Here is a 9,504-nt window from a genome sequence, read left to right as displayed (position 1 = left end):
GTACGGGAATGGAGAATGGCAACAATTTGGGAAAAGATCACGTCCTTGATACATCAGAAAAGAGCTTTGTTTTTGGAGGGAGTAGCAGTACGTAGACAGGGAGAATGGGAGGTGCGTTAGCAATAACACCTCCTCTTGGACCAGAAGACACTCTCAGGGAGAGAAGCTGTGGGGCAGCACTTGTAGGTGAAACTTTTCCACTGTCCATCAACCTAACTGCAGAAAACATTTTGCCACCACAAATCACTGGTTTGCCCACCTTGGAGTTTCAGAAGACTCTTGACCGCCTGTACTTTGTGTGAAGGTGAAGATACCACTAGTTGAGTTTCCCCACATTTCATAGCCAAATGAAATAGAAAATGATGTTTTGTTTAAGTGTCCTCAGAATGGCTGGCTTAGGAATTTCCAGACTGATTCTTCCCTGAGCTTTGGTGGGCTGTTGGTGCAGTGAAATCTTTTTCTGAAAAATCATCGCTCAAGAGCTTACTCATCTGTCTTACTGCTGTTAGGCAGCATCGAGTTGGTTCTGACTCAGCGCCTTCTGGAGACCTCGAGCAGAAGAGCGAGCTGGTCCAGTGCCGCCCTCGCGAATTAGGCTGTGCTGGCATCCATGACTGCAGTGACTGTCGGTCCAGGGCATTGAGGGGCTTCCTCTGTTTTGCTGATCCTCTACCAAGCATGGTGTTCTTTTCTAGGGACTGCTCTCGATGGCATGTCCAAAGTATGTAAGATAGTCTTGCCATCCATACTTGTAAGGAACATTCTGGTTGTACTTTCTGGACAGCTCTGTTCTTCTGGCCACCCATGGTACTTTCAGTATGTCTTGCCAACACCATGCTTCCATTGCATCAGTTCTTCAGTCGTATTCAATATCTGGCTTTCACAGGCAGATGAGGCATTCTCTTGTTCTCTTGAAACCTTGAATGAGGTTCCACGTGACCATAATGAGGTAATTTTGTCATTCCCGTTCTCAGTGTAATTCATTGTCATGACCCGCATAGTCAATAAAACACAACTATCTTAATATTCTTTGCTTTCAACCAAGATCCATCTGATGATTTCCCAAATGCCATGTCCTCTTCTAAATCCAGCTTGAAGTTCTGGGAGTTCCTTCAATGTATTACTGGAGCTATTTTTAAAAATCTTCAGCAAAATTTTACTTGTATGTGATATTCATGATATTATGCGAGAATCTGGCATTGTTACGTCACCTTTCTTTGGAATGGGCACAAGTATGGATCTTGTCCAGTCAGTTGGCCAGGTGGCCGTCTTCCAGATTTCTTGGCATAGACAAATGAGTGCTTCCAGAGCTGCTTCAGCTTGTTGAAACATTTCAAGTGTTCTTCTGACGGTTCCTGGAACCTTATTTTTCTTTTAATTCTTCAATGCAGCTTGGGCTTCTTCGTCCTTCAGTACTATGGGTTCACGCTACCTTTAGAAATGGTTGGGTGACTGTGTATTCCATCTTCCTGCATCATTCACTATTTTGTCCATTGTTAGGTGCCTATAGTGACCCTATACACAATAGAACAAACCACTGCCTGGTTTTGTGTCATCCTCACAATTGTTCCTCTGCTTGAGCCCATTGTGGTCACTGTGTCAATCCATCTTGTTGAGGGCATTCTTCTTTTTCACTGTCCTTCTTCTTTACCAAGCACATCTTTCTCCAGGGACTGGTCTTTCTTGACCACATGTCCAAAGTATGTAAGAGGAAGCCTCACCAACCTTGAATCTAAGGAGCACTCTGGCCATACTTCAGTAACAGACTGGGTTGTCCTGTTGGCAGTCCATGATACTTTGAATATTCTTCACTAGCACCACAATTCAAAAGCATCGATTCTCAATGTCCAAATTTTACATGCACATGAAGCTATTGAAAATAATACCATGACTTGGGCTAGACCCACCTTAGTTCTCTAAGTAATTTCCTTGCTTTTTCAATACTCTAAAGAGGTCTTGTGTAGTATTCACCCAATGCAATACATCGATCTCTTGATTGCTGCTTCCATTAGCATTGATTGTGGATCTAAGCAAGGCGAAATCCTTGACAACTGCAACCTTTTCTCCAAGGATCATGATGCTATCTATTGGTCCAGTTGTGAGTCTTCCTCACATTGAGTTGTGATCCTTGATCTTCATCAGCAAGGGCTTCAAGTCCTCACTTTCAGCAAGCAAGGTGGTGTCATCTGCATCTCACAGGTTGTTAAGCTTTCCTTCAATCCTGATGGCTCATTCTTAAGATTTTTTTCAGCATAAGTATGAATAAGTATGGTGAGAGGCTATAGCCTACCTGCACATCTTTTTTTTAAAAATTTTGAACCCTGCTCTATGCCCTTGTTCTGTTCTCGTCATTTCCTTGTGATCCATGTACAAGTTCTGCATGAGCACAAGACAAGTCTGGAATTCCCATCATCCTCAGGGATAGCCATAATTTTGATCCACAGAGTCAAATGCTTTGTCCATAAAATCCTTCCATATTGCAACTTGTGTCTTGAAGGGTTTTTTTTTTCGTTCACGTATTTTATCTTGATATATCCCGAACATGTTCTTTATTTTTCACTTTCCAACTGCAGGACTTTGCATTCTTAATACTCTGCTTCGTGTTCTTGATCTTTCCTTTGAAAATTTTTGTTCAGATGTTTTACTTCATCAATTCTTTAGGTGCTTTATGTTCAAAAGCAACTCTCAGAGTTTCTTCTGACATCCATTTTGGTTCTTTCTTGTCTTAAGTGTCCTTTTGTTTCCTTCATGTATCAAGTTGTCGATGTAATCCCACTCACAGAATGAAGGGATGGCAACAGCTTACATATCAGGCCAACTGCTGAGAATCATGGCCCTCACAAGTTGGCACGTAATCTACCATTGTCAAGTTGCCACCTGGGTAGAGGTGATATTTACACATTGTTCAAGCAACTGCTTTGAGACAGCCTTGCCATACTGCCTCCATTGTTTTTCACTGCGAGGACCTGGCCCTTCAGCCCTGACCCTTTCTGGTGGTCCTCTGGAATCCAGGTGGCCTCGTTACTTATGACAGTTGTGTGTCTTGGCTCTAGCCTCTGTCCTGGGGCAGTAACTTCACTGCAGTGTTTCCCTAAGCTCCAGCTAGTTTGCCCAGCTGGGGTTTTCCAGGTCCACAGAATGGATATCAGACACCGAGAAGCAGAAGATCAAATCAACACCCCAAAACATCGGGCTTCTAGCTAATACAGGCCAATAGATATTAAAGGCTAAAAAGTTGAATGGTGAATTTAGGACTAGAAAAATAAATTGAACAGTTCTTAGCACATTAGTAGTATTTTAAAGTCGTGGCACTGGATAAAATCAGTCTATTCAACAAATACTTATTAGCCCTTATTTTGTGCTAAGCATTTTTCTGGTTGTAGCTGTGGGGAATACACAAAGACAAATCCTTACTGTCTGGTAGTTCCAATCTGGGGGTGGGGCAGGGTGGGGGTGTTGAGTAAAAAAACATCAAGTCCATTTGACCTCTAGCAGCCAGTTGATAAGAGTAGACCTGCTCTAGAGGGTTTCCATGATTGGAATCTTTATGGAAGGATACTGCCATGCATTCGGCATAGAGCGACCCTGTAGGCAGAGTACTGGCCCTGTGAGTTTCCAAGACTGTGCAGGAGTAGAAAGCCTCATCTGTGTAGCTACTGGTGGCTCTGAACTACTGACCTTGGGGTTAGTAGCCCAGTGTGTTAACACTACATGGCCAGGGCCCTGCTAAGGGTTTAGAGGGGTGAGAAGGTGTTTGATTTAGCAGGATAACTATGAGACTCTGTTGAGAAAATATTTGAAGTTAAGTCGAGCTAGGGTTATGAATCATAAACCTGAGGGAAGAGACGTGGGCCATCCCAGCAACTGGGGAGTTAGGGGAAGCTGTCAGCCTCCAGTCTCTCAGAAGATAGAAAAGGTCCACTATCCTGATGTTCAATTTCTCGGTGTTTACGTTTTATTTGTGGCCTGAGTATCAAGCAAAAAGACAAGCCCTACCATAAGTTTTGTTGCGATGAAATTAGGATGCTGTTGAAAGAGGTGTGTAAAATGTATATTAGCCAGCTGTGGGAGCAAACTTACTCCACAGGGACATTTGAAATAAAATACTATGCCTTGTCCATCACATGAAAATGCAGTTTCCATCTCACAGATGTAAACTGGGCATTGACACTTGGTTTTCCCTGACAGATGGTGTGTGAGGCTGGGTTCTTTAGAGAAGCAAACCAGCGACACATAGAGGAATCTAAAGAAATAAATTTATAGCAAGTGGTACACACAATTCTAGAAGTGGCCAAGTTCAGTCAGGTTCAAGTTCTTAGGTAAGCTGAGGCTTTACCTGACTCATGTATCTGCTAGGGCTGTTGGAAGCAGGAAGCCTACAGGCTAGTGGAGGCAAAGGCAGATGTATCTCATCAGCATGTCAGGTTCATAGCTCCCTAGTCGAATGAATCCAAGGTCAGTGGGCAATATAGTGGGCTATTGGCTGAAGTCCACCATTAGAGCCGGTGGGTTTGAACTGCCAACCTTGTGGTTAGCAGCTCAATCCACTACACCAAGGCTTCTAGAGTGTCACTAGAGTTCCTTTAGCAGTACTTAGATGGAAATAAATGTGAAGGGAGGAAATAAATTAGGGTTAGGAGTCAGGTGCATGGGAAGGTTGTAGTTTTAGCAGGATGGCCAGGGAAGTCCTTGTTTAGAAAAATGTTATTGTGAGTCTTGAAGGAGCTGGAGGCATGAACCATGTACATCAACCCGGTGAAGAGGTAGCAGTGAGAGTAAGTCCAGCTGGTAGTCCAGTGCCCTTGCGTCATGCAAGACTTGGGCCATCCCAACAGTGAGCAGTTAGGGGGAGTTAGCCTCTAGTCTCTAGGCCTTTTATCCCCCAAAATAGTTTCAGTCTCAGAACCCCCAGGGGTAGTTCTAATCTGCCCTATAGGGTTGCTGTGAGTCAGAATTGACTCAGTGGCGGTGAGTGAATGTGTTAGTCTGGGTAGTCTAGAGAAATCCACGGACACACGTGTATATTTATGTACAAGAGCAACTGAACATAGAAAACAGCCCAGCCCAGTCCAGATCAAGTCCATCAATCTGATATGAGCCCATACTTACGATATCAAATGATAAAGTCCTCTTCAGATTCACAAAATACATGCAATGATGCCGAATGCAGAAGATCACAGGCCAGTGGGTAGAAAGTCTTTGGGTCCAGTGGTTTGTAAGCATCTCAGTGCTGGCAGGCGTCTCTGTGGTTTCGTCAGCTTCCAAGGTCTGGTTGCGTCCATGTGGCTTGTCTTCTGCAATGTCTCCCAAGGAGTAGCAGAGCGTGTGTGTCTTCGGCTTCCAAGGAGGAAGTACCAGGTTTCCTAGAATTCTCAGGGGAAGGCCATGCCCATAAAGAAGTCTCATTGGCTATCTCCAGATTGACAGCCTAGACTCCACCCCTACACTCAATCCTTAAATTGACACCAGATTAGCTGACTGCCACAGCGAATCTCAAATAGAGGATCCAGGGTCCACAATTTTTGGAAGCATTCAGAATGACCATCCTGTGATGTTCAGGCTTCCAGTGCTTTTCTGTTTTATATGTGGCCTGAGTATCAAGCAAAAAGACAAGTTGTATTAGTCCGGGTTGACTAGAGAAACAAATCCAGAGACACAACTATGAGTGTGAGTGAGAGCTTTATATCAAAGAGTAGTTGTATATTAAGAAAACAGCCCAGTCCAAGTCCCTAAGTCTGATACTAGCCCATATGTCTGAAACCAGTCCATAAATTCCCTTTCAGACTCACTGAACACATGCAATGACACTGAGTGCAGGAAGATCACAGGCCAGTGGGTAGATAGTCTTGTGGATCCAGTGGTGGTGGAAGCATCTTAGTGCTGGCATGGGTTTCCACGTGGCTCCTCCAGCTCCAAGGCTCTGGCTGTCATCAGCATAGCTCCATGTGGCTTGTCAATAGGAATGTCTCTCAGGCAAAGCTGAGAGTGTGTGTCCCGACTCCAGGGAGAAAGACAGGAGTTCCCAGAATCCTCAGGAGAAGGCCTTTGGCTCTGGCCTGATTGACAGGCTAGACTCCACCCCTTCACTCAAATTGATAGATTATGTAACTGCCACACAAGCCCTGCCATTATAATTTGTTATTATTAATGTATGATGCTATTAAAGAGATGTATAAAATGTACATTAGCAAACTAAGCAAAATGGTTCCACAGGAGCATTTGAGACAGACTCAAGTATCTCAGTGATGTTCATGACCATGTAGGTTTCTTCTCAGAGATGAAAATTGGGCATCACACTAGGGTTTTCCTTAGGGAGTCTGAAGCCATGTAGGTGAGGTAGTTTGGTGTCTTAGAGGCCAGTGTGCGTGCTTTAACGCACTGTGCCAGCTGCCAGCCCTCTCCCCCACCCTGGTCCTTTTAGGTGGTGAGCATGCAGGAAGAGGCACTGCTGGCACTGCTTCTGCTGCCATGGGCGTCACTGCAGGGGCCTCAACCCAGTGTCCACCTGAATGTGCAGACCAACCGCCAGCTCAGGGTCAAGGGCAACCCTGATGAGGAGCCCAAAAGGAGATTTTCATTCTCTAGAGCAGCAAAACTCGTGAAGCAGAGCAGAAGAGAAAGAGCTATATCAAGGGAGCGGTTCCTGTGGTTGGGGACTCTGGGAAGTCCCAAGTGCTGGCGCCAAACATCAGGCTGGAGGGCCTCTACCATACTCCCAGGGGCTGATGAGCCCAAGCTCACCAGGTCAGAGGGCAGAATACTGATTTTGGTCTCCCAAATCAGAGGTCCGATGGCGAGCCTGGTCAAGTTTTCAGAGCAAGGAATACTGAATTTTGCAAATGTCTCTCTCACACACCCCCCCCCACACACACACGGAAATTGTTACAACAAATGATCTGGTTACACCAGATTACATCATGGAGGCGAGCTGCATTGTTATGTGAGATCACAAAACAGAGGGAAGGCTATGTCACCACACAATCGCCAAACCATTGAGAATGAGGGCCCTGACAAGTGGACACACAGAGCTCCACCCCTTGTCAACACGACACCTGCACATTGCTCCATGAATGATTCATGACCTCTACAGAAAGGCACATGCGAGTCACTTTATGGCCTTTGTGGGAGAAACACGAGGCTTTCTACTCCCATAAAGAGTTAGTCGTAGAAACTCACAGGGACAGTTCTACCCTGCCCTATGAGTTGTCATCCACTTGATGGCGGTGACTTTGTTATGGCCGTTTGGGTAAGATCAAGTGTAGTGCTGGTTCTTATCAGTTTAGTTTCTGACACACCCATTCTCTGAGGACAATATATTAAAGTTGTCAGCTCTCTTAGGATTAAACCTTAACAACGTGCCACCTATTTTGGCTACAAGTCTTTGATCACAGAGGTCTGATCCAAGTTCTAGCCCATTCTTTAATCTGTCTTTTCACCACTCTAGTCTTTTGCAGAGCAGAAGTTTTAGTTTTAAGAAAGTCAGTTTGTCGTCTCCCGCCCCTTTTTTTGTTCACACATTTGGTATTGTCTATAAAGTTATTACCAAAGAGAGAGAAAATACCAGGAAAACTTCCATCTCTCACACACACACACACACACACACACGAATTGGGAAAAGGTTTACACAGCATATCATCAGTTTTATATTCAATAATTCATGCACATTTTGTTTCATTCATCAGAATCCCCTCAAGGTAATTCACTAAGCCGTGAGCCTTCTTTGTTTCCTGTTTCCATTCTTCCTTTATTACGAACCCTTCTGAACTTTGTTCTCAGTTGAATGCTGCCCTTTCGATTGATCTCAGGTTGATTATTTTAAGGTGTGCACACTTCCCCAATGCTATCAAGACCCTTATAGACCTGTCAGGTGTTGGACTGAAAATTGTGCCCTGGGGAAGAGTTCAGTTTCAGACTAAGGAATGGAGTTTCACTTAACCCATTCCCTCCCGGGGCAAGTCAAGTCAAGTCATAGTGGCAAGGGCACACTTCTGCTGGTGTGTAAGCGGGGAGAACTCAAAGGGAGAGTAAACCTGGCACTAGGTTCCTAATTAGACACTTGTAACCTAGTTTCTTTCCAGCCCCTGGTAACCCATGTCTTGTGCTATAAATTACTGGGATTTTAGAGTGTCCTTTCAAGGCACACAACATCCTGCACAGGCCACAGCAGCAGGACTCCATTTGGAAATCCCAGTAAGTGAACTGGGCCTTGCACCAAGCTCACCTGAAGCCCTTGGACTTAAGGCTGGAACTCCCCAGAGAAGAAGATGTCTGCTCTATCCCAAGGCTAGAGAACTCATGGTACTTGTTTTGAGGATGTCCAATGAACAGTGGACCAGGACCAGGACCATCATATATTTACTAGTTTCATGCCCTCTGTGGTTCTGCCTTTGTGAATGGCTGTTATTGAAAATTCGGCCACATCACCAGTCCCCATTGTTAGTGTAAACAGTGCCCAGCCACTTAAGAATTTAACAATTCATGTCATGTGGTGTGGAGCTCACCTATACTTGTATAATTCCCTTTTCTCAACAGTGCATCAAATTCCCTACCAATGGATAAATTAAGGACACTATCAATAGAATTACTTTATACCCCAGGGGGATGATTGACAATGGTTTCAATCATGTAATAATAATGAGACCTCAAGGGAACCAGAGACATATGGTTTATATCATAGATAGATGAATGGATTTGGGGCTTGCACTTAATTCTAGCCTCAATCTAAGAACAATTAGGGGATTCCCCTAAAAAAACAACCCAGAATTGCACTGGGCAGAGTGGAGCGTTTGTAATATGCATTTTTCCCTCTAGGAAAGCATCGAGTAACTCACTCTGAGTTAGTGCACCCAGTGGCTTCCCCTGGGAAAGTTCTCTCTGATCACAGTGAATTTTTTCGTAAAAGCTGTTTTGCTTGAACTTAATTTCCTGTGGTGGCCAATTTAAGAGAACATCACACATCTGTGAAATGTTTCCTGCTTGGGAAAAATGCCACAGAAACTGTTGTGATGTTGAACACAGCTTACAAGGACAGCCCTATGGGAAAAACTCAAGTGTATGAGTGGTTTTCTCATTTCAAAAAAGGTGAAATGTTGGTTGATGACAAACCTCATTCTGGACATCTGTCAACTTCCCGAATGGATGAAATGTTAACTCGTAGTGCATTTGGAGTTTGTTCCACCAGGTCAGACTGTTAATCAAGCTTTCTATTTAGAGGTTCTGAAAAGGTTGCGTAACAGTGTGTGACAAAAAAGGCCTGATTTAGGGTGCAGGGTAGCAATGATGAAACATACAACTTTCCTCTAGTTCTTAAATGCTTCCTCCCCAAAATATTCCAATTCTACCTTACAAATCCAGCTAGACCAGAGGATGTACACTGGTAAAGTTAGGAACTGGAAACACAGGGAATACAGGACAGACGAACCCTTCAGGACCAGTGGTGACAGTGGCGATACTGGGAGGGTGGAGGAGAGGTGGGGGATAAAGGGAGAACCAATTACAAGGGGG

Source organism: Tenrec ecaudatus, chromosome 12, assembly GCF_050624435.1.
Source record: "Tenrec ecaudatus isolate mTenEca1 chromosome 12, mTenEca1.hap1, whole genome shotgun sequence".
Taxonomy (NCBI): domain Eukaryota; kingdom Metazoa; phylum Chordata; class Mammalia; order Afrosoricida; family Tenrecidae; genus Tenrec; species Tenrec ecaudatus.
Note: the sequence above shows the minus strand (reverse complement) of the source record.